The sequence below is a fragment of the Mastomys coucha genome, unplaced genomic scaffold (assembly GCF_008632895.1).
Source record: "Mastomys coucha isolate ucsf_1 unplaced genomic scaffold, UCSF_Mcou_1 pScaffold5, whole genome shotgun sequence".
NCBI classification, from domain to species: Eukaryota; Metazoa; Chordata; class Mammalia; order Rodentia; family Muridae; genus Mastomys; species Mastomys coucha.
Genome location: NW_022196911.1, coordinates 74823569 through 74850199, shown reverse-complemented (window position 1 = coordinate 74850199; position 26631 = coordinate 74823569). Strand labels below are relative to the sequence as shown.

General features: G+C 48.7%; 1 protein-coding gene across 8 annotated transcripts in view; it reads left to right on the top strand.

Annotated features, from left to right (window-relative positions):
* Window positions 1–26631, top strand: part of Ksr1 (kinase suppressor of ras 1) — a 138999-nt gene that overhangs the window by 13932 nt on the left and 98436 nt on the right. Inside the window, exon 1 of one of the 8 annotated variants that reach the window (XM_031354594.1) lies at window positions 21419–21480. The exons of 6 other annotated variants lie outside the window; for them this stretch is intronic. The gene's annotated coding sequence lies outside the window, so the exon portion shown is untranslated. Of the gene's footprint in view, window positions 1–21418; window positions 21481–26631 lie in introns of those variants that run through there. One more of the 8 variants, XM_031354588.1, reaches the window with a different exon arrangement.

Below are 26631 nucleotides of genomic sequence, written 5' to 3'. Positions count from 1 at the left end.
TTTCTCTTTTTCACAGTTTGAGATTGGGTCTCATTCAGCTACCCAGGCTGACCCTTCGACTTATTCTGTAGCCCAGGCAGGCCTTGAACTTGTGAGTTGAGGTCTCCAGCATAGCTGAGGTTTCAGGACTAAGCTTCCAGGCCTGGCTTCTGCTTAGCATTATTTTAAAGCATGCCACTCTTCTCTGTTACCTTCGGCTCTGTCATTTTAATTGTCATGTGATACTGTGTGCAATCATTGTGCTGTTGCCTGCCAGATGTTTCGCTGGTTTTGGGCATTTCAGTTGTTTCCAGAATTCTGCTGTTTAAACAGTGTGACTAGAATCAACTTTATACAGGCACCTTTTTTGTTCCTGTTTGAATTCATATCCTTCGGATAATCCCATGAATGGAATTCTTAGGTTAAAATGAGTCTGGAGTGCCTGCCTGTCTGCCTCTGTCTGTCTCTGCCATGTACTCCCTGCTATCCCCCTTTATGTGTAAGTTTCATGCCTTCCAGGATGGTCTTAAACTGTTAATCCTTCTGCCTCCACCTACTAAGTTCTGGGAGTTCGGGGTATGTACCCATTCCCAGTTTTCCCATTTATTATCTGTGCATTTCTTCCTAGCCTCTCTATTAATTTTTTTTTTTTTTTGGCCTTGTTAGATCATTCTTCATTTTGCATTTGCTCTTTATTTCTCCTCTGTGCATTCATTCGATGTTGATTGAGCACCTGCTCTGTGCTGAACACTGCCTTAGACGCTGGGGAAAGACAGGCAGGGTGGCAGAGGGCTCCTGTAGGAGACAAATAAGAAGCCAAGGACAGAGAGAAGTGGTTTGAACCAAGGAGAATGGAAGTGGAGAGAGAGAGGAGGCGGGGTTGGGCCTTAGTTTGGGGTTGGGGTAGTGGAAAAGGGGGTGTTTCCAGCAAAGGGTGTGTGTGTCCATGAATGAATAGAGTATGGAACATGGATACCTGCAGCGGGGAAGAGGGGCTAGGTAGAGGGACTATCCTGTGTGATAGCCCTGAGGCGGGAATGGGTACTTGGGACACAATGGTGGCAGAAAGGGTGTTCTCCCCATACTGTCTTCTTAGCCTTTTTCTGGACAGTGCTCTGTGGCAAGGCACAAACCTGTCTGAGAGGAGTGTTGACTCTGGCAAGTTGGCTGGCTGGACAGACAGGGCGTTTGAGGCTGAGACAGTAAACCCTCGGGAGGTGTTGGTGAGGTGTGAAGGTTGAGCGCCCCCTCCCCCTACCTCCCGCTGACTCATCTCTGCACTGAGGTGCATAAGATCTTGGGAAACACACCTTGTACTGCCAGCCTTCACTGTGGGCACGCGAGTACTGTCCCAGCCCTGCTGGGGGTGCCTGGAACCTCTGCCAAGGGAGGAGCTGGGAACTGAGATGGCCAGCTCTAATGCAGGGCTGTTGAGGCCAGGTGTGGTTATCTGGCAGACACTTATGGGAAACAGTGCCTGAGAAGTAGACTCGGGGAAACCCCCTTCTTCCTTGGCTGCCCCATCTTCACTAACGCTTTGGCTTTAGCTTCTGCCAGGAACGTAGTCCTGGGGATGTTGTGCTGTGCTGTGCTGTGCTGTGCTGTGCTGTGCTGTGATCTGCTCTGCTCTGCTCTACTCTGCTCTATTCTGCTCCTTCTCTTCCCCTCTGTCTCCCATTTGGGATTTGTGCATGATAGGCAAGTATTCTGCCATTGAACTATATCTTCAGCGGTTGGTTTTCTAGGATAGGAGCTTGCTATGTTGAACTCTTGACCCTCCTACCAGTGCCTCCTGAGTGCTGGTTTGCAAGTGGGTGCTGCCACCTCTGGCTTGACATTGTGTTGTTTTCATAGCCTTCTTAGGAAGGGCAAACAGGGGTATATGAAGTCTGAATGGATGCTTAAATGTCTTTTATCTTCTTATTCTACCTATCTGTTTATCTGTCTACCTACCTCTCCACCTACCTACCTACCTACCTTTATCTATCTATCTATCTATCTATCTATCTATCTATCTATCTATCTATCTATCTATCTATCTATCTATCTATCTATCTCTGCCAGGATCTCCTATATCCCCAGCAGGCCTTGAACTTGCTATGTGCATGATCTTGAACTCCCGCCTCTCCTGCCTCCACCTTTGAGTGCTGGGACTGTTCGCGTGCACCAACACGCCTAGTTTATGGGGAGTTGGGAATCCAGCCCAAAGGGTCTGCTGTACCTGTTAGGTAAGCACTCTGTCCACTGAGCTACAGTCCCAGCCCCCTCAGTTTATTTGGGCAGCCTAGAATGTATTCATCCAGAGAGCAGCGGGGTTTGTGACAGCTCTGGGGAATGAGAGGTGAATGTTGGCTGACATTTTGTTTGGAGGAGCCTGAATGGCTCATAAGCTCTTGTTGCCATTGAGTTGGGGCCAGGGTTGGTTAGAGTTAACCAGCCCCTGGGGCTCCCTGCATATGAGTTTGTTGCTATATGGTAAGGGAAGGTGGGATTCTGGGAGGAGAATAATTTGGGGTCTCTGTTTCTTTGTCACACGGTGAGGGCTAACTTGAGCCAGTCTCGACTTCTCCATTACATGGTGAGGGCTAATCTGAGCTGGACCTGACTTCTCCATCACACAGTGAGGGCTACCCTAAGCCAGACCTGACTGATTTTGACACAGCAAGCTTTTCCCAGGGGTTCTCTGAGTGAATTTTGGAGTCATACTTTAGGAGCCCACCTCAAGGATAAAGAAATCAGGATTGAGGGCATTGGTGGCATCTTAGAGTTGCCTGAATTTGTATTGGTTGTTTCATTTTACCCTTTAGAAAGCTGTGGAAGAGGAGGCCGGAAGAGGCCTTGGGAGCTGGTGAGATCATTCAGTGGGTAAAGGTGCCTGCTGCCAAGCCTGACTCTCTAGTTTGACTCTCAGAACCTACATGGCAGGAGAAGAAAACCACCTCCCCAAAAGTTGTCCTCAGACTTCCGTGCGAGTGCTGTGACACATGTGTGTCTGTGTCCCCCCCCCCCCCAACATTTACCACATGGAGAAGAGTTTGCTGGTGCTTAGTATTTGGAAAGAAATCATGAGAGAATCCCCCCCCCCCTTTTTTGTTGCCATTTTGAAGACTCTGAAGTTGTCAACAGGACCAAACAAAACCAAACCAGAATCCAAAAACCACACCAAACCAGAATCCAACAACCAAACCAAACCAACAACAACAACAAAACAAACAAAACCAAATACCCGAGAGTGTTAGAACCTGGACTGACAGAAAAGAGTCAGGGCCAGAGCTTCTAGTCTCCTGTGAGGAACGATCTCACATGGGATGGGCACTGGATTGTACGGAGCCAAGCACGGGTTCGAATCCCACGATGTTCTGTTTGAAAAGCAAGGCAGTATGGTTGGTGGCCCATGGCACAGTTGTATTTTAAATGTTGGTGGCTGATCTTACTAAAAAGAAGGTGATAAGTACCCAGGGAGAGTCCCCTTGTTGGTCCTGACTCATCCTGGCCAAGGGGACAGAACAGAGCAAGGACGACTCCATTAGCAAATGGAAACTGTCTTTGAGGGGACCAGAAAGCTTCTGTGTGGTTGGCTGGTTGTTTATGAGGAGCGGTGGGGGAGGGGGAGGGGGAGACGGATTATATACTTGTCATACCTGTACACAGAAAGCCATATGTGTTACAGCCTGCCATGTGACTAATGGAAAGTTGGTCGGTTGCCCTCAGTCTTCCCTCTTCACTCCACATGGCTTCTGATTCTTCTTAGAAAGACTTGGTGGCCTCAAACATCCAGACTTTGTCTTGGGCATTTTGTATCTTAGACTCAACTTCCTCTCTGGCCCTGGTTTTCTTCATCAGTTCCCTGATTGGCAGGAGAGAAAGCACCTGGCTTGTCCATAGCCCCAGTCCCACTCACTGTAGCCGACTGGCCCGTCACTCTGTGGCTGCCAAGCCAGGTTCTGCTTGGGTTTGAAAGGCAAGCTTGCTGCTCCGCTGGGGAAGTGGGGGTGGGGTGCGGATTACACTCCCAGGGCCAGTTGCCTGGCCTCGCTGCCCTGCCTCCTCCTCTCCTCTCTTGATCACAGGATGTCAAGACTTGTCTTGTTCCGAGAAGCGCTGAGGCTCACTGGCCTTCTCTGTCTTTGGCTGCTGAACTAGGAGAGTGAGCAGCAACAACATCACAGTAGGTGAGATCACAACTTGTGGTGTTTCTCAGACTCTGCCTCCTCACTGTGTTTTTGGACAAGTCACTTAGCCTGCCCGGGCAATCATTTCTTTATCTTAAATGAGGTTTATAATAGGATTGTTGTGCGTAGCTGGTGAGCCGAGCCCTGTGAAGCACAGTACCTGACCTAGAAGATTTTCACATGAGAATTTGCTATTTATTTCTTATTTTCTCTCTCCTTTTTTCCTCCTTTCTCTTTTTCATGAGGCCCAGGCTGGCCTTGAACTGGCTATTTGGCTAAGAATGACTTTGAATTCTGATACTCCTACCTCCTATTCTAAGTGCTGGGATTCCAGTCATGTACCACCATGCTGGCTTACTTGGTGGTGGGATCAGACCCAGGGCTTTGTGCATGCTACAATCCCAGCCTGATTTTTATTTTCTCTTCAGGTATTTGATTAGCATCCACTTGGGTTGAGCACTATTGTGAGTCTGGGGGATAACCGTAAAGACAGTGGGTACAAGCTTTGTGGGACTAACACTTAAGTGCTGGGAGGAGACACAGGGTAAACAGAAAGAGCCAACTATGGTGTCTGTTAAGTAACTGGTGGAGCCTTGAATGCAGAAGCCCAAGGGAGTGGACCTAGCTCACTGGAGCTCCCTGAAGGAGGCCAGGGTGGCTTGTATGAGTTGTCAAATGCCTACCTCTGCTCCTAGGACCCAGAGTCTAGGAAGGGAGGAGCTGATAAGAATAAGGAGGAAGAGGGTTTAGAGTCTTATGTGAATGTTTCAGTGAGCCCTGCCTCTGTCTTGTAGAAACTGTTCTTTCCATTCCTTTTCTTTAGACAGGGTCTCACTGTGTAGGCCAGGCTAGGCTTGAACTCACAGAGATCCACTTGCCTCTGCCTCCTAAGTGCTGGGATTAAAGGTGTGCACCACAATGCCCAGTACCTCACTTCTTACTTTAAAAATTCTTTTTATTATACTTTTTCGTTGTTGCTTTGAGACAAGGTCTCCTGTGGCCCCGGCTAGCCTCTCACTTGCTATGTAGCCACGCATCACCTTGAACTGGTGAACCTTCCTGACTACTGCACTTCTGACTCAGGGCAGGTGGTGGAACCCTGGTCTGGTCAGGCTGGGTGTCTGCCACCTGCCAGGAGGTCATGTGAGTGAGTCACCCACCCTTACTCATTCTGTGAGTGGGTTTTTTATTTTATTTATTTTATTTTATTTTAAAGATTTATTTATTTATTACATGTAAGTACACTGTAGCTGTCCTCAGACACTCCAGAAGAGGGAGTCAGATCTCATAACGGATGGTAGTGAGCCACCATGTGCTTGCTGGGATTTGAACTCAGGACCTTCAGAAGAGCAGTCAGTGCTCTTAACCGCTGAGCCATCTCGCCAGCCCATCTGTGAGTGTTTATTGAGCATCATCAACTCACCAGCTCTTCCCTGGTCTCTCCTGGTATCCCCGTTTCTCATGTGCTTTTGTAGAATAGTTCACAGTATCTGGTTCACAGTATCTTTCTCCCTAGGGAGCTTCTTCTAAGACAAACGACTCAGCGACGAAGCAGAATTTATGAGAACATATCTAAACTGTCTGTAATATAGGAGGGAGAAGAGCCAGCAAGATAGCTGTCCAGCAGCAGGGGGATGGCTAGCTACACATGCCATAGCCCAGCCTGCAATGCATGGGTTATTATGTATCCAGATGCTGTTTAAGAAGGCTGAGAAAGAACATGGTCGTGTTTATGACATTACATTAAGAGAAAATAAATATCCAGATGGCAAAGTTGTATGCCTGCAGCATTTATAGTTATGTAAATTGGTAGAAATATATACATAGATGGGAAACCAGAAGTGAAATAAATTGGGTGGGGACTGCTTTTCGCTTGGAAAAATCTCTTCATCACCCCTATAATGTCACATTTTTGTTTTTCACTATGTGGCCTGGAGAAAAGGCTCAGTGGTTAAGTACACTGGCTGCTTTCCTAAAGGACCCGGGTTTGATTCCCAGCAACCACATGCTGGGCAACCATCTGTAACTCTAGTTCCAGGGGATCTGATGCCCTCTTCTGGCATCTGAGGGTATGAAGCATGCACATGGGACACAGACACATGTTCAGGCAAAATGGTTATACATATCAACATTTTTTAAATGAAGTGATGAATGTGTGAATGCCTAACAGACGCTAGTCCCTGAGCTAGTGGCCGGGTATGGTGTGTCCCAGACTAGAGTCCCCCTGTCCTTGCTGGGAGTTTACTGCCACAGGCTGGGCAGCCTCCCTCTTTGATGCTCAGAGATCATAAAAGAAATCAAAAGAGAGACTTGTCCTGTAGTTTCTTAGGTAGGCCTGTGTTGAGGCAGGCTGTCGGGTAGCCCAAGCTGGTCTTAAACTCTGTTCCTCCCACTTCCTGACTACAGCAATGACAGGCCTGTGTCACATCTGGCCACTTAGACCTTCCCTCAGCTAGCCCTGGGTTCCATAGCGGAGCCGAGAAGTTTCCAGAGTCACCCTCCTCTGTGCTATTTCTAGCGAGTAGTCCTGTGGGAACAGAACTGGTGTGCGGCAGAGAGAGCTTCCTAAGTCTTGCTGCCTCCGTCTGAGCAGTGATGGCTGCTATCTGTGAGCCCAAATCCCCACTACCAAGGGGAATCCTGCCCTTTTGAGTGCAGGTCCCTCTGCATCAGCCACCTTGGAAGGAGAACTGTGGTCTTAGCTTCATTTCCAAGGTGCCCATGCTGTGGTCCTGAAGCCCATGCTTGTTTGTCCTCTTAGAAAGACCCAGAGAGTTGGGTACCAGTGATGGTGAGGATGTTTGTAACTGGAGCATACACTTGGGCCCTGTACAGGAACTGTTCAGGGCTCTGCACACATTGAGAACATTGTCTTCCTCAATCCTCAGCTGTCCCAGGAGGCCTAAGCAGCTCCTGAAGGGCCATCCGCTGGCACTGGTGATAGGCTGGGATTGAACTTGCAGTTTGACTGACAGGTCTGTGTCACCGGAACATGATGGTGCAAGTGTGAAATCCAGTCACACAGGGAAACCAGCATGACAACCCAGTGACCCTGACCCCTCTCTGCTGCCTGTTTTGACCCTCCAATGATACCGTTGATGCTTTACCAGCCACCTCAGTGATGGCTGCCCATTCTCCACAGAGGGTGACTTTACCAATGGGAGAGATTTCCTTTCCCTTCAAGGATGAAGATGGACATGTCTAGGGTTCTGTTGTTATTTTTGAAACAAGGTCTTTACCTTGTGGTTGAGACTACTGAGATTGGCCTGGGAATATGTAGTCCTCCAGAGTCAGCTTTCCGAGCGCTGAGATTACAGGCGTAGAGGTCATAACTAATCAGCCAGTCAGCCAGTCTGTGTGTGTGTGCACGAGTATAGGTTCCATGAACATATGTGCACTTGTGAAGCCATAGGCTAGTGTCAGTTGTCTTCCTTGGTTGTCCTCAACATTTAAAAAGTGTAAAATTGTGTGTTTGTGCCGGGTGGTGGTGGTGTACACCTTTAATCCTAGCACTTGGGAGGCAGAGGCAGGTGGATTTATGAGTTTGAGGCCAGCCTGGTCTACAGAGTGAGTTCCAGGACAGCCAGGGATACACAGAGAAAAAAAAATTATGTGTGTGTGTGTGTGTGTGTGTGTGTGTGTATGTATGTATGTATATATACATATATATATACATATATATATATACATATATATATATATATATACGCATCTCACCTGCATGTATATACTACACCATGTGCACACAGCATTTGTTGGGAGCAGAAGAGGGCATCAGAACCCCCTGGAACTGGTTACTGATGGCTGTGGGCTGCCAAGTAGATATTGGAAATCAAACCCAGGTCTTCTGCAGGGACAGCACGTGCTCCTAAGTGCTGAGCTGTTCTCCAGCCCCTCCACAGTATTTTTGCTTGACCAGGAAGTTCTGTAAAACACAATGGCAGCTTGGGCGAGATGGCTCAGTGGGTAAATGAGGTTGCTGCTGAGCCTGCTGACCCACGTGCAGTCCCCTGAAGCCATGTGGTGGAGAGGATTGTCCTCTGACCTCCATATACCGGCCCTGGCATATGTGCCACCTCCATGCCCTCTTATAAATACAGGCAGAATAACCAAGGGACAGCACCATCCTTTGGAACTGCTGAGGCGGGCTCCTGTGCACTTCCCTTCTGCTGCTAACTGCTATGGCTTGAGGTCCCACTCTTAGGCTGTTAGGGGGAGAGTTTTGCTATTGAAACAGAACCTTGCTATGGAGCCCAGGCTGGCCTTGAATCAGATCGCAGTATAGGAGCCTCTTTCCTGTTGGGGTTTGTAAACATGTGTAACCATGCCCAGCCTGAGGCAAGCTCCAGTCATTTGAGTGGAGGCACCGGGGGTTTATGTTAAGGGTTAGTGAGAACTCAGAGAATGTGACCACCGGCCCCCAAGGATGCTCAACACAGCACGGTTTGCACCCTTGGGGAATTACAACAATCCAGTTGTCTAACTCTAAACATACAACCCCGAGATACTGTGCCGGGAAAACCAAGCACATTTGGATGACAGCCTTTAAAACAACCCCCTTGCTGTAAAGAATTAAAAAGCGATCCTAGTATACCACTAACCAGAAAGAAAAATCAAAACCAACCAAGCAGAAAGATGTCACCAAAGAGCTGGAATCCAATTAATTATTAAAAAAAAAAAAAAAAAAAAAGAAACAAACCAGGTGGCGGAGATGCATACCTTTAATCCCAGGACTTGGGAGGCAGAGTCAGGGAGATCTCTAGATTCAAAGCCAGCCTGGTCTACAGAGTGAGGTCCAAGACAGCCAGGGCTGCACAGAGAAACCCTGTCTCAAAACAAAACAAAAACAAAAACAAACAAACAAAAAAATCCCCAAACCAAAAAAAAAAAACCAAAACAAAAAACAAAACAAACAAACAAACAATCCCCCCCAAAAACCCCAAAAAACCTACCACCACCAACCAAACCAAAAGGACAGACAAACAGATGCACGCAAAGGCTGCCTGAAGATGCTATTGAAGGACGACGGCCTTCTAGCTGGCCTGTCTTCTTGGTACTTTCCTTTTCTTGGTTTTTGTTCTAGAATTCAGCCCAGGGGCCTTGACTGTGCTGTATTCTCCCCCACCTGAAATTTTTTGTTTAAATTTTGAGACAGGGTGTCACTAAGGTGCCGGGGCAGGCCCAGCACTTCCAGTCTTCCTGCCTTGGATAGCTGGGACCCAGGCCTGTGCCATCATGCTCAGGCGGTGGGCTTCCTTCCTTCCTCAGATTTTCTTTGGTGAAACCTGCAGGAAAAATCCTGCCATATTGATGTAAGAATGTTTTGGATGGATTTTTCATAGAGTTCAATGTGGCAACCATTTCTCAGGTTTAATTTTGTCCCTGCTGTGAAGGTTTAACCATTTTGTTGCCACAGTGTGAATAGCTGCTCACGTGACAATGGCTTGAGTCTACAGATCAAAAAATAGATTTTTTTTTTTCCAGGTGTGTGAAGTAGGAGCTTGAGCACAATGGGGAAGAAATGGAAATTTCAGAGAGCAACTTGTCGACAGGTTTTTTTTTCCTCTCTCTCTCTCTTTTTTTTTTTTTGAAGTGAAATTATGTGTTCTTAAAAATAATCTAAACCCAGGACTGAGAACATTAGATCCTGTCAGATCCATTGTGCCTGACAGTGTTCTTTCTCTGTGACGTTATGCAAGTTGTCTTTCTGAGATCCTTGGACTGATGGTCTGCCATAGCCAATAGCTGCTTAGAGAACCTTGGCTGCAGAGGCCAGGATGGGCTGCAGGCCCCTCAGGAGCCTAGTTCCTGTCTGCTGCTTTGTAAGCTTTGTAAGCTCTGGCTGCTGATGGCTTCTAGCCGGGTCAGGGAATGTCTTCTCCAAGGGACGGCCACCTAGTTTATCCAAAACTAGGGTACAAATCATAGCCTTTTATCTCTATCAGAGACCAGTCCAGACAGTTCCCACAGGACAGGATTGTCTGTGACCTGGGTTGTACCCAACCTCCTCTGTCCAAGCCTCTTTCCTGAACGCCACTCTGTGAAAGTCCTGCAGGCAAGCCTCTCTCTCAGAGCCTGTTAGCAGGGGAACTGACCCAGCTGAGTTCAGGAGGGGAAAGGGGTGGCTTTTCTCTCACTTTGCATGCGGGGAAGCTTGTGTGCACATGTGTAGAGAGACCAGAGGGAGATATGGGCATCGAATGCTATCGCTCCACCCCTCATCTCTCCAGAGAGGGTTTCTTACTGACCCCGAAGCTCATTGTTTTAGCTGGACTGGCTGTCAGCATCCTAGGCGAGTCTCCTGTTTCTGCCTCTCAAGACTTAAGCTTCACTTCCCAAAGTCCTGTTCATGGGTGTTGGGGATTCAAACTCTGGCTTTCATGGTTGTGCACCAGATGTTCCACCCACTCAGTGGGTCTCCCCAGGCCCCTGATTCTGATGTCTTTAAGAATAAAGATTGTAGTCTGGGATGTCTGTGCTCTCAGCCTATTCAGAATGTGTGGGGTAGACTCTTGAGATCTGCAGACACGGATGGGGTCCTAACATATCTCAGCCCTCCACTGCACCTGCTACCACGCCCACCTTCTTTGCCTACTTACTATGGCTCTCTTCAGAAAGTGGCCTTTGACTGCAGGGGAAGGACTACCCAGCCATAAGCTCTTTCCTGTGAGAATCTGTGGGTCTCAATCTGAGGACCCCCTTGTGCCTGGAATGCTGACTGATGTGAGCGGAGGGCAGTGCTTTTGTTGGTCTTGTGTGGGGCTTTCCAGGCACTGAGTTACTTCTACCTTCTGTTCCTTGTTGTGACACTAAAGGAGATGGCTGTTGGTGGGTAGATAGGCAGCCTTTGGTGGGTGCTGCTCCTGATGCGTTCAGGAGTGGGTCACACCCCTCCATGTGTCACTGGACCTGCTTCTCAAGCTTTTGTTTAGGCCTTCTGGTGCCTCCCCTAGAATTTTGTCCACAGCACATTGGGTTGCTTTTTGCCATTTCAGGTTTAAGGTTGCCTCTCCTCATCATGCTTAGAGCTCTTCCGGTCTTCCTGGGTAGCTTCTCTCATCTGTTTCCTTTTTCTTTCCTATCTTGTCTTCCTAGTGAGAGGGTGCTAGGCCTGGGATACTAGAAAGCTCTGTTCTGAGAGTTGCTGTGCCTGCTCTTGTGTGGCCCCCGCCTTGTCAGTGCCAGCAACTCTGCTCCCATAGATGCCCCCATAAGACGGTTATATCCTGTGTTGTAGAGCAGGCAATCTCACAAAACACACTCACATACTGCCGTACCACTGTGCAGTGTCCATAGGATTGTGTGCCCACAGAAACAGGCCTTCAAGGGATAGGTCAATGAGAGGACTGTTTTTGTCACACAGCCCTTTGTGGCTTCCTGACAGGACCTCCAACGTCAAGAACTCCCTCAATGTGTAGGGAGCTGGACATAGTCTTCTGACCATGTTCTATCTGTAGATGAGGCCAACTTTGCTTCATGGTGAGGAGTTGGCCTTTTGGAGAGAGATGCATTCTCTGGGAAGCAGACTGGGAAGGAGGCTCCTGTTGTCTTGGCCTGGTCCACCCCAGTATTGGGGTCCTGCAATGCGTCACCTCCAACCTCCAAGGAGAGTTCTGTCCTTCATACCTTCCGGAGGGTTATGAGAATACTTAGCAAACACTTACTGGACACCTAGTGTGTGCAGGCACTTGGACGTGTAAGTGCTCAGAAGGGTGTACTTAGGGAGCCCTGACCCCAAAGAGAATTGAACGTGTGATCCAAGGTCCCTGCTGTGGGGGATAGGGACGTACCTGTGGATTCTCCTCTTCTAGGTGGTGACTCTGGCATGCTATCAATGTGTACACAGAGTCTCCAGGGCCCCGGGTCTGAGCCTAGCACGCAGGTTGCCTTATGGGCAGATGTTTGGAGCTCCTGGGATCCACTGTGTCCCCCACCCTGCAGAACCTACCTCTGCCTGCTTGGCTTATACCCCCCGGGGAATCCCCTGCTGGGGCTCAGGTGGGTGAACTTTGGAGTATGGAGGGAGTAAGTCACAAGCTCCACTGCCTTGCTTCAGACATTTAGAGGAAGTGCGATACTCTGCCAAGGGGGAACCTCCTCCTTCAGGTAGGGTCGTGTCATGTGAAGTGGGTAGAGGAGGCTTTGGAGCTAGACTGGCCTGTTTGCTTTAGTTCTGAAACCTGTGATGAGTTATTTCATCCAAGAGCCTTGGTTTCTTCACCTGTAAAATGGGATCATATAAGATGCTCTTCGTGGGCCGGGCAGTGGTGGCTCATGCCTTTAATCCCAGCACTTAGGGGAGGCAGAGGCAGGCAGATTTCTGAGTTCAAGGCCAGCCTGGTCTACAGAGAGAGTTCCAGGACAGCCAGGGCTACACAGAGAAGCCCTGTCTCAAAAAACCAAAAAAAGAAAAAAAAAGAGAGATTAATCTATATGGCTCGTGTCTTCTAAACGGCAGTCATTCTAATTATCCTTGGACCTCCCACTGCTCCTGGCCCTCCCTCAGTGGGATAGAATTTTTGTTGAAAAGACTACTTGGACTTAGGTTTGGTAGCATTTGCTAACTGGGTATTAAGGATTACGATTTGGACTGAGTTTTTTCTGGCTTCCAATAAATAAAGTGGGCATGGTGGATTTTTATTGCAGAGGAAACCCACCATGTTTTCTTAGCTCCCCCTGGCCCTTGGTTTTATGACCTTCTGCACAGCTCTTCAAGGTTTTTTTTTTCCCTCAATGTAAACATGCTGACAGGAGTGATATTTAACAGGGGTGGTTTGGCTCTGGGTCCTCACCGCAGGCTTGGGTCTGGCATCTCAGGCTGCTGAGTTGCCTGGTTGCTGGCATGACGGCATTAGGATGATATATTTTTTTTTTCCATCTAAAATGTGGTTATGATGGCAGAGTGGTCAGTTCATGCACCCCATTCCCCTGCTGAGGACTCAGGAATGGCTATGCTGGCTGACGGTGCCCTGAGTGTCAGGGCTAGAGGTAGCAGTACACTCCCCTGGCCCCATCCCACTCTAAGTTTACTTCTAGAGGCAACAGCCCGGCGCCTGGTGCTCTAACCAGGACCGTGTCCTGACTTCCCTCAGGGGCTTATGGGCCCCTTCCCTCCTCAGCCTGCTCCATGTGCAACTGCAGCCTGGGAAGGGGTATGGCTACCAGGACACGGCAGTCAGGGATCAGCAGCTGAGTCTTTGGTGGAGAGACATAGAGAAGACAGATCTGCACAATGGAGATGTGGTCTCTCTTTCCGATCTGCTGCGCACACACTGCCTGTCCTTTTTGTTGTCCTTTTTAGACAGCCTCACTATGCAGACCCAGGTAGCCCCGAACTCACAGATTCCCAAGTGCTGGGATTAAATTAAAGTGCTGTCACTCCCACCCACCCACTGCCTCTCTTCTTCCTCATCAGGCTCACTATGTGGCCCTCGCTGTCTGGAAGTTCACTCTGTAGACCAGACTGGACTTGAACTTGCATTGATTCTTGTGCCTCTCAAGGGAAGGGGTCCTAGGCATGTGCTGTCATCTCTGGCACCATGGCACTCAGTCCCTGGGCTGCAGCGTTAGCTGTAAATGGGGAAATTGATAGTCTGGTACGTTCCTGTTCTGCGATGGTGAAATGCTCCTGGAAAACTGCCAGCTACTGTGTTGTTTCGTGATATATATTTTGTTGTTGTTGTTTTGTGATTGATACACACACACACACACATATATATACACATATAAATACATATATGTGTATATATATAAAATACACATATATATATTTTAGTGAAGGCAATTTATGCATGTAGTACAAGATTCTGGGAAGTTGTAGAAGGCTGTAGAATAAAAGGAAACCTCCTTCACATATATACTGTGTGGTGCTGCTGCACTCCTCCCTGCCTGCCTCCCCCCTCTTCGCCCCCCCCAGGCCTACTTTCCCTTTTCAGAAGCATTCACACTTTAAACATTCTAAATTAATTTTATTACATTTATTTATTTATTTATTGTGTATGTTCACACAAGCTGTGTCTGTGGGTGGGGTAGGGTGTGTGTATGCATCTGAGGAAAACTTAAGGGAATTGATTCTCTCCTTTTGCATGTGAGTCCTGGGAATTGCTTTGGTACGAACACCTTTACCACCTTGGGCTATCTCACTGGCCCTCCCCCCACAGTCTTTTTTGTTTGATTTTTTTTTCTGAGACTGGGTCTAACTCTGTAGCCTAGCTAGCCTGGAACCCCCTATGTAGACCTGGCTGGCCTTGAACTCACAAAGATCTGACAGTCTCTGCCTCCCAAGTGCTGGGATAAAAAATGTATGCCACCAAGCCAGTCATTTTGCTCTTTTTAAAATAGCTGGACTCTCTTTTTCCTCTTTGTGCCCATGTCATAATTAGTATCAGGGATTTCGTGTATCAAGGCAGAGTCTTGCCGTCCTGGCTGGCCTGGTACTCACCATGTTGACATGGTCCCCTCGTGCTTCAGTCTTCCCAGCGCAGGGTCCAGAGGCACCGCCCCACATCGCCTTTTTCAAAAAGCCAGTCTCCTCCTGATGGATGTTTAGGGTGTTTCCAGTTTTGCTGTTACCATCAATGCTGCAGGAACTTTCCTAGCTTCCAGGAACTGGCATTAATCAAAAGGTGCTGTAAGAGGCTCTATTGCATCAGTCTCCAATCTGTCAGGCAGCTCCAGAGCGTGTAGACACTCAAGGCAAGAGAGCCCTTGTGCATCTGGTCTACATGTGATGGCCCCTGATATTCTCTGTCATGTGTTGGTACTGCTCTATCCTTCCTGACAGTTTGTACCTTCCCCAAGGCCTGAGAAACCAGCAATGACTGTGGGACCCCCAAGCTGGCCCATGCTCCCTTGAAGGGAGGGTGTAGAGAAGCACACACGTGGGAGCTCAGCTGCATGCTACACTCTAAGAAGAGAGGTTCCTGTTCTTGTGTTGTGCAACATTCCTGGGGTCTGGCCCGGCTCTTCTGCTTTTCTTCGCCTTTCTGCAGAGGGGTGTGAGTGGGAGGGCTGGCGGAGGGTGCACCCAGAGCAGCTATGTTTTTGAGGTGAGCATCACCTCATGTACCTTCCCTCCCTGCTCTCTCATTTGTCCTCCTTTGTTTCTTTTTCCCCTCTATTGGCTCTGTAGACAAACGTCCCTGGCAGCCCGGGGTACTCCTGCCACCCTCCCCACCCCCCATCCCTTCCTCTCTGTTCTGTGTGTGGACGATGCCCATTGTGAAACTATAGCTGCTGAGCTCAGGTGAGGGGCCAGAGAGTCAGTGTGGCGACAGAAACCACTCTGTTTCTCACTCTGTAAGAGGGCTGGTTGTTCATCATGTGATACACCAGGCACATGTGAGCAATTATTAATGTCTTTTAAGTGACTTGGGTGATAGTCTCTATGATAGACTGGTAGACTAGCTCATATACGATGGGAAACAAAATTTGATTGTGAGATGAAATAAAAACGGTTTGCCCTCATCATTAAAAACACGGGTGAGGGCTGTTGAGATGGCTCATCCAGTTAAGGCACCAGCCACTATGCCTGCCGATGCCACTGTGCCTGCCAACCCAACTTCAGTCCTTGAGACTTCATAGTGGCAGCAGAGAGTTGACTTCTATAAGTTGTCCTCTGTATGCACTGTGACACACACACACACACACACACACACACTATGAAACACAGGTAATGACAAAACTTAAAAACTAAAAGCACAGGTGACAGTAACCAGAGTTCATTGAGGGCTCCCTAAAGTCCCTCCTCTCCTAAGTGAATGCTGATTTCAGGTAGCTCAGGCTGGCCTCCATCTCACTGTGTAGTTGGGGATAGCCTTGAACTTCCAACCCTTGTGCTTCCACCTCCTGAATGCTAGAATTACAGCTATATATCACTATGACTGGGTTTTGCAGTGCTTGGGCTAGAACTCAGGACTTTGTGCCTGCTAGACAAGCACTCTACCAACTGAGCTTCGTCTCCAGCCTTTTGTTTGTTTATTTCTAAAACAAGTTCTCTCCATGTAGCCCTGGCTGTCTGGAACTCTCCATGTAGAAAAGTCTGGCCTCGGACTCAGATTTTCCTGACTCAGCTGCCCAACTGCTAGCACTATGGTATATACACCCAGGTACCTACTGGCCCTGGCTCACATTTTCAGTGTAACCAAGGATGTTCCTGAATTTTTTTTTATCTTCTTGTGTCTATCTCCAAATATAAGGATTAGGCATAAGCCACCATGCCTGGTCCCAGCTGTTTTTAACTCTTTTGCTTTTTAGAGGTTCTGGGATTGAACCTAGCCACATAAATCCTAAACAAGCATGTTGCTGTTGAGATGGGATCTGTCAAGTTGTTCATACTTTCCAAGGATCCATAACTCTCCTGCTACCAGTTCCCTAGCTGCTCCCAGTTCCCCAGTACTGGGATTACAGGTCTGTGCCACCAGCCTGGTTTCTTTGTTTTTTTTTAGAATTTGAGCCAGGTCAGTTTAGTTGGAAATATAGGCATGTGCCACTGTGCCTGGCCCTGTCCTGTCTTACAAAGCACCCGTGCATTTATCGTTCCTATGTGGGCTTGCACATACACTCTACACAGATCGCTCAGATCGCAATCATGTGCCCACTTTGGTGGGAAGATGAAATTTTCTCCCTCACTTGGCCCATGGAAGGCTGGCACTTTGGGAAATCTTACTGTCTGGTTGGTGTTTTCCTTCCACTAAAAAGAGAAAGAGAAATAAAAGGTTATGTGTCATTTTAGCCCCAAGAGGGTGGTGGGTTTGCAGGGGCGGGAGTGGGTGGGTGGGTATGGATCTTTGCTGAAGAGCCATAGAAGAGCGAGTTCAGGGAAAGAGTGAGAGTCTCTCTCATTTCGTTAAGACTGTCCTGCCTGCTGAGCCAAGGCTCCTTGCCCCTGGCCTGCCCTGCCTTGCCCCTGGCAGGCTGCTCTATGGGCTGTGCTCTGCTCACCATCTGTCGAGGAAGCAGTTGTTAAGCTGTTACCGTGACTCCCCGCCATGTCTAATTTAGCAGGGCTCCCTCCTCTCAATAGGCCTCCGCGGGGGCTGTGGGATCACCCTTTAATTATTTACTGGGGTCAGCCACCTGATGGGACTCCTTTGCCCACAGACAGACGGTGCTGACAAGCAGTTAGGTTGCACGTGGGGAGGAGGGAAGCGCCTGGGAGGGTGTGAGCATCAGCTAGGAGTGGGTGGCTTCAAAATAGAAATGCATGAAGCATCTAAGAAGGTAATTTTACACTCGGATCTTCCAGAGGCTGTGGTTCCTGGTGAGCCCTGCTGCAGGCTGTAGCCAGCATAGGTCAGCCTGGCCCTCCCGGCATCAACTCACCTTCGCCTTGCTCTGCAGCTGGTGTCTGCTCACCGTACCCAGCACCTATTCCTCTAGGGAAAACTTGGCATCTGATGGCAAGGGTTTTCTCCAGAGTCATAGGCCCGAGACCATCTTTGCCTATGACCTGCCATGTCATCCTGGACAAGTCACTTCCCTTTCTCTGGGCTCAGTTCTTGACACTTCTGAATTAGGGGGTTTTGGGGGTTCCTCACAGTTTTAAAAAATTTGAATGATAGACATGTTTACTGTTGCAGCAAGAGAGCCATGAGCTAGATAAAATCCAGAATCCAAGATCAGTAGGCAAACCTGGCTGTGAAATTTTGACTTGGTATGATCAGTAGAGGGTGGGACAGAATTTAAGCCATGGTACCTCATCTGCAAGGAAGGGCTAAGGATTTGGGAAATATGTTTAAATTCCTGACAGGTGCTTATTACGTGGTATTGGCCGAAGGGCTTGGCTTTTGAAACTGCTTTTTGTCTTTGCCGGATAGTGTATTTCATGTAGGGAGGGAAATGGGAGTTGACCTTGCTTTAAGGATACCACTCAGTTGAAAGCATCGGTGTGGAATTTGCCGGCCTTGCCTAACCCTGTCATCATTTCAGTTCCAATTAGCACTCTGCACAGTCGACTGTGTGTGGTGTACACGATGCCCTGATCTTTGAGCCTCAGGAAACACTATGATCGGACAGGCGCCATTGTCTGTTGCCCTTTAAAAATGACAACGTTGAGAGTCTTCATGAACTGCCTAGTTGTGTCTAAGGCCACTGGGTCACAGTCTGTGGTCAAGCTAGGACTGGAGCCTCAGCTGCTACTTACACCCTTTTAAAGACAGGTTTTGAGATGGGGCGGGGATCCAGTTCTATGGCTATGGCTGGGAATATTTGGTCCCCACAGGATATCATGCTCTAGAACTATTTAGTTCAATAGGTTCCCTCAGCCACCCTGACAGTCAGCTCCACATGGTGCCCATTCTTGCCTTCCCTGCCAGGCCCACATGTACTATATAATTCTGCTCCCCCCTTCCCTCTCTCTCTCTCTTTTTCCTCCTTCCTTTCTCTTTCTAAAAAAAAAAAAATCACACTAAAAGATCTGACTTCCTTTTTATGTTTATAGCTCACCATACAAATGAAATTGCTTTTGGTTTGTTTATTTATTTATTTATTTTTTTCTCCTGGTTTGTTTATTTGAGCCAGGGTCTCACTGTGTAGCCCTGGCTGTCCTGGTACTCACTATTTAGACAAGGCTGGCCTCCAACTCAAAGAGTCTTGGGATTAAAGGCAAGGACTTCCACACCTGTTAAACTGCACTTAACATTTTGAAAACTTAATTATTTTATGTATATGAATGTTTTCTTTTCCTGCATGTGTATATGTACATGCCAGGTGCCAGTGGGGGTCAGAAGACGGCACTGGATCCCCTGGAACTGGAATTACAGATGGTTGTGGACCACCATGTGGGTGTTGGAACACTCGAACTCCAAGAACAGCCAGTGCTTTTAACTGCTAAGCTATCTTTCCAGCCCACCAAACTGTACTTTTAAATCCCCATGAAGCTACTCTCTTGGCTAGGAAGCAGGAGTGTGGGAAGGGATTCGTCCTTGTGACATATGCAAACATTCAGGTGCAGGACCTTGATCTAGTGAAGTAGGACACACGAAACAACATTGATACAGAGCCCCCTGTGCTTTATCCGTCTGGCCAAGTCATACCAGGCTGGGTGGGCACCATCCTAGGACAAGTGGGAGATGCCATCACCGGAGGCCTGGTTTTCATGGGTGTGTGGTCTCCCATGGGTGACCTCATTTCAGGAGCAGTCCCCAGGGCACTGTCCCAGGAGGAGGAGAGCCCATCATTGGTATCGGTATCATGGAAATGCCTCCCACGAGGGGTACAGACTTATCCCAGGGTGAGGAGGACTCCTCACCCCGAGAGACTGGGAGGAAGTGGGGTTAGAGTCCTTGCAGGAGGAGGAGCAAGGGCAGGCTGGGGTGTCTTGTCTGCTGTGGCCTGCTCTTCATCCATGCCTTGCACGTTGCCTTTTGTCTTTCCCACCCTCAGATGGGGTGCGTGTCCGTCACCGACGGAGTGCCATGGGTAAGTTAGGTATGGAAGGAGTCAGTTAAAACCCAGCAAGTTGCTCTGCAGGTCATTGCTCCCTGGTTACAGGATCCCATTTTTTTTTTCTGTCTTGTTCCTCAGAAGTGACCTTGAATTACATGAAACCCAGAGAAATGTGCTCTTGCTTCGCCCTTTTAACGATGCCGGTTTTCCTTTGCAAGTTGGATTTAAATAACTCTTCCTTCTGTGTTGTCATGTGCTTAAAGAGCAGCATCATAAAAAAAAAAAAAATCCCAACCCTAAACTTTAATTATGGGGTATGTCAAAGAGGGAGGGGAGCTCGGGGAGGAAATAATGGGCCCCGCGTGAGTGGAGTCGCACTGGTGATACTCGCTAGCAGAGCTGAAGGATTTGCCTGCTGCTGGAGAGTTAAAAAGCAAGACAGACTCAGCTCAGCTCAACGGCCTTCTGCCATCCAGCTTATTCCCTTTAAGAAACCCATGGCTGTGTGGTTGGCAGGCCATTCACTCTGCCTTCCTCTGTGTCTGGAGAGAACCTTAGGGGTCCTGAGGTCCTTTGGTTGTGCCCCATCTTCCTGGGGACAGTTGTCATCCACATGGACTTTATGTGTGTATGTGTGAGAGTGAGAGAGAGCAAGAGAGAGAGAGAGAGAGAGAGAGAGAGAGAGAGAGAGAGAGAGAGAGAGCGCCTGCATGCCACAGAGTAGGCGTGGAGGCCAGAGGATAACTTGTGAGAGTTGGTTTTCTCCTCTCACTGTGTGGCTTCCCAGCATCAAATTCAGGCTTCAGGCTTGGCAGCGAGTACCTTTCCCCACTGAGCCATTTTGCCAGCCCCGACATGGACTTCGGTGGCTGCTGTGGTTTGGAGCAGAAGCCCCTGGACATGCTAGGGATCTAGGACTCTTCTCGCCTCTGACAGAGAGGGAAAAAGTACAGAGGGATATGGGGGAGATGGCTCAGTTGGTAAGTTGCTTGATGTGTGGACATGAAGACCCAAGTTCCATCTCTAGTACTCATATAAAAAAGCTGGGTGTGGTAGATGGCTGTTACCATCCCAGTATTGAAGAGGCAGAAGGGAGGATCCCTCCCACTCACAGGCCAGCAAACTTAGCATGCTTGGCAAGCTCCAGACCCAGTGAGAAACTTGTCTCATAAACACGGTGGATGCCTCTCCCGCCCTCCGAGCAAGGACACCTAAGGCTGACCATCTGGCCCCTACAAGTACCCATACTCAGACACAAACACTCAAATCCAGAGAGCTTGAGGAACTGCGAGGGAGGACTGTGTAGTCCTTCCTGCAGTGGGGATGTGGCCACATGCACTGGGGTCCCAGAGGTGTGCAGAGCCTGGCAGTTGAAGCCAGTGGCTTTCTGGGCATGGGAAGGAACAGCAGGTGGCAGTAACTGGGAAGCTTAAAGTCTATCCTAGTCATAAAAAGTGAAAGGGACAACTTACCCACAGTCACGTGCCTGGCCGATGTCCTTAAATGGACCAGGGGGCTGAGCCCTGCTGTTTCTGACTCCAGCAGAGCTAATGTTTTCCTGGAGACAGCTGAGAAACTGATATCGGCATTCCAGAGGCGTGAACAAACAGGTCTTTTAATTTACATTCAAAAGTAATAAGAGGAAGAAGTTTCTGGCACTTGTGCAGCTTTTAAAAAAAAAAAAAACCTTGATGGAGCCGTTTTCCGAGTCAGGTTGGCAGCCCTGATAGCCATGTCTGAACCATTGGGTGGTGTCACAGGCCCTCCAGGAAACTGATTTTGGATCCTGGCCTCTGACTCAGTGTGGTCTGCTGGGTGACTCCCTGTGCCTGGTAGGCGGCTCTGTCCCTGCCCGGCCCATAAGCAGGTGCCCCAGGTGATCCCATTCCCGCCCAGCAGTCCAAGTGAGAGGCTGCTAAGGTGTCTTGGTGGGCACAGCTGGGTAAGTGGAGCAGCTGGGGTGGGGGCAGGGGTGGGGCAGCTGAGCAGACATTGGGCGGAGGCCCAGGTGTTCAGAGTGGGTGTGATTTGTGCACAAAGCTCAGGCTTTTACCTGCGGAGCTGGGGAAAAGCATTTGAGAAGTTGGGCGACTCTTAGAAACCGTGTCTGCCGGAAGCATGTGTTTCAGTCACAGAGGGGACATGGCAGGGCAAGGAGTGTCATGTGCAGTAACTGTATCACTTCCTTGTGCCCCTGTCCACTCCATGCCCTTTTTGCCAGGTTATATGTCTTTGTGTGACACTCTGCCTGTGTCCATGGATTTCTGTAACTTGAGAATATTGCAGGAGTAAGGGTAGTGGGTAGCCTGGTCCAGGAGTCCAGGGTTATCAGGGTGCCTGCTCCCATGATGCCTTAGGCCTAGTTCCTGCTCTCCCTGTGACACAGTCCTCTCACGAGCCTTCGTAGGTGCATATGGGCCACCAGAGGGAGGTCTGGTGATCTTTTCCAGAGAACAGTGTCATCTGGTGAGCTGTCCCCACTCAGTAACACATGACTGCCAACTGGGTATTTCAGTCACTGAGTCCGAGGCACAGGATGAAGCCTCAGTGGAACCTGAGTTTCATGTTGGTCCACAGTTGGGTGGCACTGACCAGGCACAGAGACATGCTTCAAAGCTGGGGGCTAAGGAGGAGTTGCTTGTTAGGGTTGTGTGAATTCGGATGCACTTGTGTGTGTGTGTGTGTGTGTGTGTGTGTGTGTGTGTGTGTGTGTGTGTGTGTGTTTGGAAGTCAACCACGAATGTTACTGCTCAGAAGCCAGCCACCTTTTCTGTTGGTGTAGGTCTCTAACTGGGACCTGGGCTTGCTGGTTAGACTTACTGGCCAGCCAGCCCCTAGGATTCTCCAGTCTACCTTTCTAGTGCTGGGGTTACAAGCATTAGCCACCAGTGTACCTAGCTTTTCACCTGGATGCTATGGACTGGACTTGGGTCCAAGTGCTCGAATGTGGGTACTTTATAGACTGAGCTATCCCTCCAGCCTCTGGGTTTTTTTATTTATTTTTTTCTTTGAGGTAGGGTTTCTTTGTGTAGCCTTGATTGTCCTGGAACTCACTCTGTAGAATTTTTTATTCTTCCTCTTCCTTTTCCTCTTCTTCTTCATCTCTCTTTCTGTCTTTCTTCCATCTTTCCTTCCTTCCTTCCTTCCTTCCTTCCTTCCTTCCTTTCTTTCTTTTTTTTTGTGGCACTGGAGTTCAAACCTAGGGCCTTGGGCATGCTAGGAAAGTGTTTGAAAACTGCGCAACACCTCTCGCCCTTGGTTTCTTGAAAGAAGGTGTCGTCTCTCTCTGTCTGTAGCTTAGGCAAGTCTGGAACTCATGACCTTACTGTATCAGGCTCCTAAGTACCAGGGTACAGGTGTGACCACACCCAGACAGTTATTCTTGATTTTATGGAAATCTCTGTGTGGCATGAGTATTTATGTCCCTTTTATGGTAAAGATGTAAAGTGTATTTTAAATGTGAGTAAATCTGGGCCGGGATGAAGGCTCGGTGTGGTCAAGGCACTTGCCTCCAGCCCCGATGACCTGGATTCCATCCCTAAGGAGGAGAGAACCAACTCCACAAAGCTGCCCTCTGGCCCCCTCCCTCAGTATTTTTTAAAATGAGTAAATTTAAGAGAAGATATATAAATATAGTACTGGTGCTCTGTGCCCAAAGTGACGAGCCACCAGTGTTGGGGAAGCCTGCTTGGAAGTGACAGGCTTGTAGTGAGGAGGCCAGGAGGGTCAGGAAGAGGAGTTTCGCTGCTCGCCTGAGGGTCTCCCTCTCTGGAGAGCTGAGCACTCAGGGCACATACACGCAGGACTATCAGGGTGAGAGCTTGCTTCTGGGCGGCACGGACAGGCTTGTGCAAGTTTTACTATGAGGATGGGATCTGGGGGCGGGGCTTGTGCATGTGTGTGAGTATGTGTACACATGCTCACGTGTGTTTCTTTTGGTTATCGTCACGCTTGGCCCTCTTCACCCGCTGTCCTTACCCATGGCTTGCTTAGTGATTCTATTTAGGGAAAACAGCTGGATGTTCCCAAAGAGAAAGTCCCAGTGGATCTTTTTCAAACTGACTGATTCTCCAGATATTCCAATGGCTCTCCAGCCTTGGTCAATATCAAGATCACATGGTGGATCTAGTACATATCCAGAGGCCAGGCCTGCCCCGTTGTGCCCCGCTTGCCTCTTGTGTGCTTGCTTTCTGGGTGCCTCCTACATTCCACCTCCTGAAGGGAGGGGAGGACTTGTGCATGCTAGCTCTATCACTAAGGTACATAGCCCAAGATCTTCCCGTTAGTATCAGTATGAGGAGTGGCCTGGTAGGCTTAGACCCCATGGGGGTGATAGCCCAAGTTCTCCCCAGCTTTTATGTCCCAGGTGACCGTGTGCTGCTGTGTCTGGCACATCAAGGACATCATGAGCTGTACTGGCACATGGCTGCCGTTCATAGTTGACAGAGGCAGGGAGGGCTCTGCCACACCTGCCCATTCTTCATTTTGAACTTAATGTGGTCACATTAAAATCCGTGGTTTGGGAAGAATATCTTTTTTAAAAAAAGATTTATTTATTTATTTATTTATTTTATGTATGTGAGTACACTGTCATTCTCTTCAGACACACCAGAAGAGGGCATAAGATTCCATTACAGATGGTTGTGAGCCCCTACATGGTTGCTGGGAATTGAACTTACAATTTTTGGAAGAGCAGTCAGTACTCTTAATGGCTGAGCTATCTCTCCAGCCCCGGAAGAATATCTTAAGGTTCTAAACGTAGTATTCTAACAACTAGCAATCTAGGGAAAGCTTGTGGGGGAATAGCTATGCTTTCAGAGCTATGGATGAACAGAATGTAGAAGTGTGAACATAGGAAAAACCAATGACCACCACCTTCAGGAGTCAGGAAGCCCTCTAGGAAGGAGAACAGAGGGGATTGTGGGTCCTGGCTTTGGTCGATAGGCCTGGCCTTCATATTTACACATGTGGACCCCAAATTCTCTATAGGCACAGAATCACCAGAAACAGATCAGGCATAGGTGGTACCCAGGAGGTGGGATTCCCACCAAAGGTCTTGCAAGTTATATGTGAAGAGTAGTGGCTGCTGTTTCTCGAGCCCTTCCTCAGTGCAGACATTACACTAAGATTCTACTGCAGGCTGCAGAACGGATTCAGGCTGAGCCCTGTTAAGCCTGTAGGAATAATCACTGGTGTTTGTCCGGGCCCTTCCCACTGTGCTAAACTCCCTTTGTACTTGTTCATTTAATCCTTGTTGAGTTCCATAAGGCAGGTTTAAGGCTTCTTTTGGTTGCTTTGGAGGCAGGGCATCAACCAAGGCTATAAATTAAGTCATTGTCACCCGAGGGAGCAAGCCTCATCCAGTGATTGCTGTGGGAGGCAGTGATGAACACTTTGTATACATGGTCATTGTCAAAGTTTGTTTTCTGTTATGACAGACACTGTGACAAAAACCAGCTTGGGGAGGAAAGAGTTCATTTCAGCTTACAGACTAGAAGCTATCCTTCAGGGAAGCTAGGGCAGGAGCTTAAGCAGGAACCAGGAGGTAGGAACTGATGCCGAGGTCATGGAGGAACACAGCTTACTGGCTTATTTCCCCTGATTTGCTCAGCCTGACAACCTTCCCAGGGATGGTACCATTCATAGTAGACTGGGCCTCCCTCATCAATCAGCGATCAAGAAAATACTTCACAGATATACCTATAGGCTAGTCTGGCAGAATTCCTCAACTGAGATTTTTTTCTTCCTTGGCATGTCTGTGGTTTTTAAGTCAGTAAAAACCATGACTTTCATAATTCCTTTGATGAGTTTAGATACAGGGATTGCGGATCAGGTGGGTCAGCATTATGCCAGCAACTAAAAACTGTCTCTGAGCATGGGCCATGTGGGATGCCAGTTGGATAAAACCTGTGTGAATTAAGTCCTTGCTTTCATGCCAGTGTGCTGGGCTCCCGTCTTAATGCCAGGTACAAACTGGACAAGTGCAGGGGACAGTGTTGAAGTCGAGTGCTTGGCCAAAGCCACATAGGTAGAACACGGCAGAGATGGAATCTGCTGATTCTGGATCTGAGCCAGAGCGGTGTTATCATATGCCAGATATCAGAATGTGCAGTCAGGAGAAGGTTAGAGAATGGGGTGCTTGGGACGGAGGGTGGTTTCTGGTCATGTGCCACCTTGCAACCATCCGTGCAGGACAGTGGATGGCCAAGTGCCCTGTGTGAGCCCTTCCCTGGGCAGATATTGTTTGTTGTTCCGTGCTTGCCCACATGGGAGCCTCAGCACATTCCCAGACCTGTGTCCTCTGCCCAGATGTTGATTTGGCTTTAATCATTGGAACACCTGGCAGCTCCACTAGCGTTCCAGCCTCGGATTCCCACCCAGCAACAAGAATGACCTTGGGTTCAGCTGGTTTCCCTGAGAACAGAAATCCCCATCTCGTCTTCACTCCGCACTCGGGGCCAGCAGTGGAATTCTAATACAAACCGTCCTGTTGTGGATTCGTCCATGGTATACCAGCCCTGTGCTGAGCAGATTGCCGCCTTAGACGATCTGAGCCCCAGGGTCATCGGTAAAGACAGATCTGAGCAAGAATCTTGTGGGAGAAGGGTGATGTCATCATGTTCTGTCTTCTTCGAAAGATTATTCTGCCTCTGACCATCTAATGCAGAAGTCATCTCATGCCTCCCCCAGGACGTCGGGCAGTGCAGTTTTGGTTCTCATAATTTGGAGGGGGTGGCTGCTGGTTACATTCGAGGGATGTTGCTTAGTACCCTGCAGTGTCAGGAAAGACTTCCCAGGTCAAGGAATGATCAGTTTCCAAATGTTAATAGGTAAGAAACTCAAACTAGGTGTCATGGCTCCCACCTATAATTCCAACATCTGGGGTGCTGAGACAGGAGGATTGTACCATCCTCACTGGGATTGCAAGTTCAAAGCTAACCTAGATACATATACCCTATCTCAACCAAGCAAGAGCTACATGAATAAGCAGTTGTAGTTGTCATCAGCCTTTCACCTGGTGCTGTGTCCTGAACACCTGTCTAGCTTTCACCTGGTGCTGTGTCCTGAACATCTGTCCAGATGCCGCACCCCC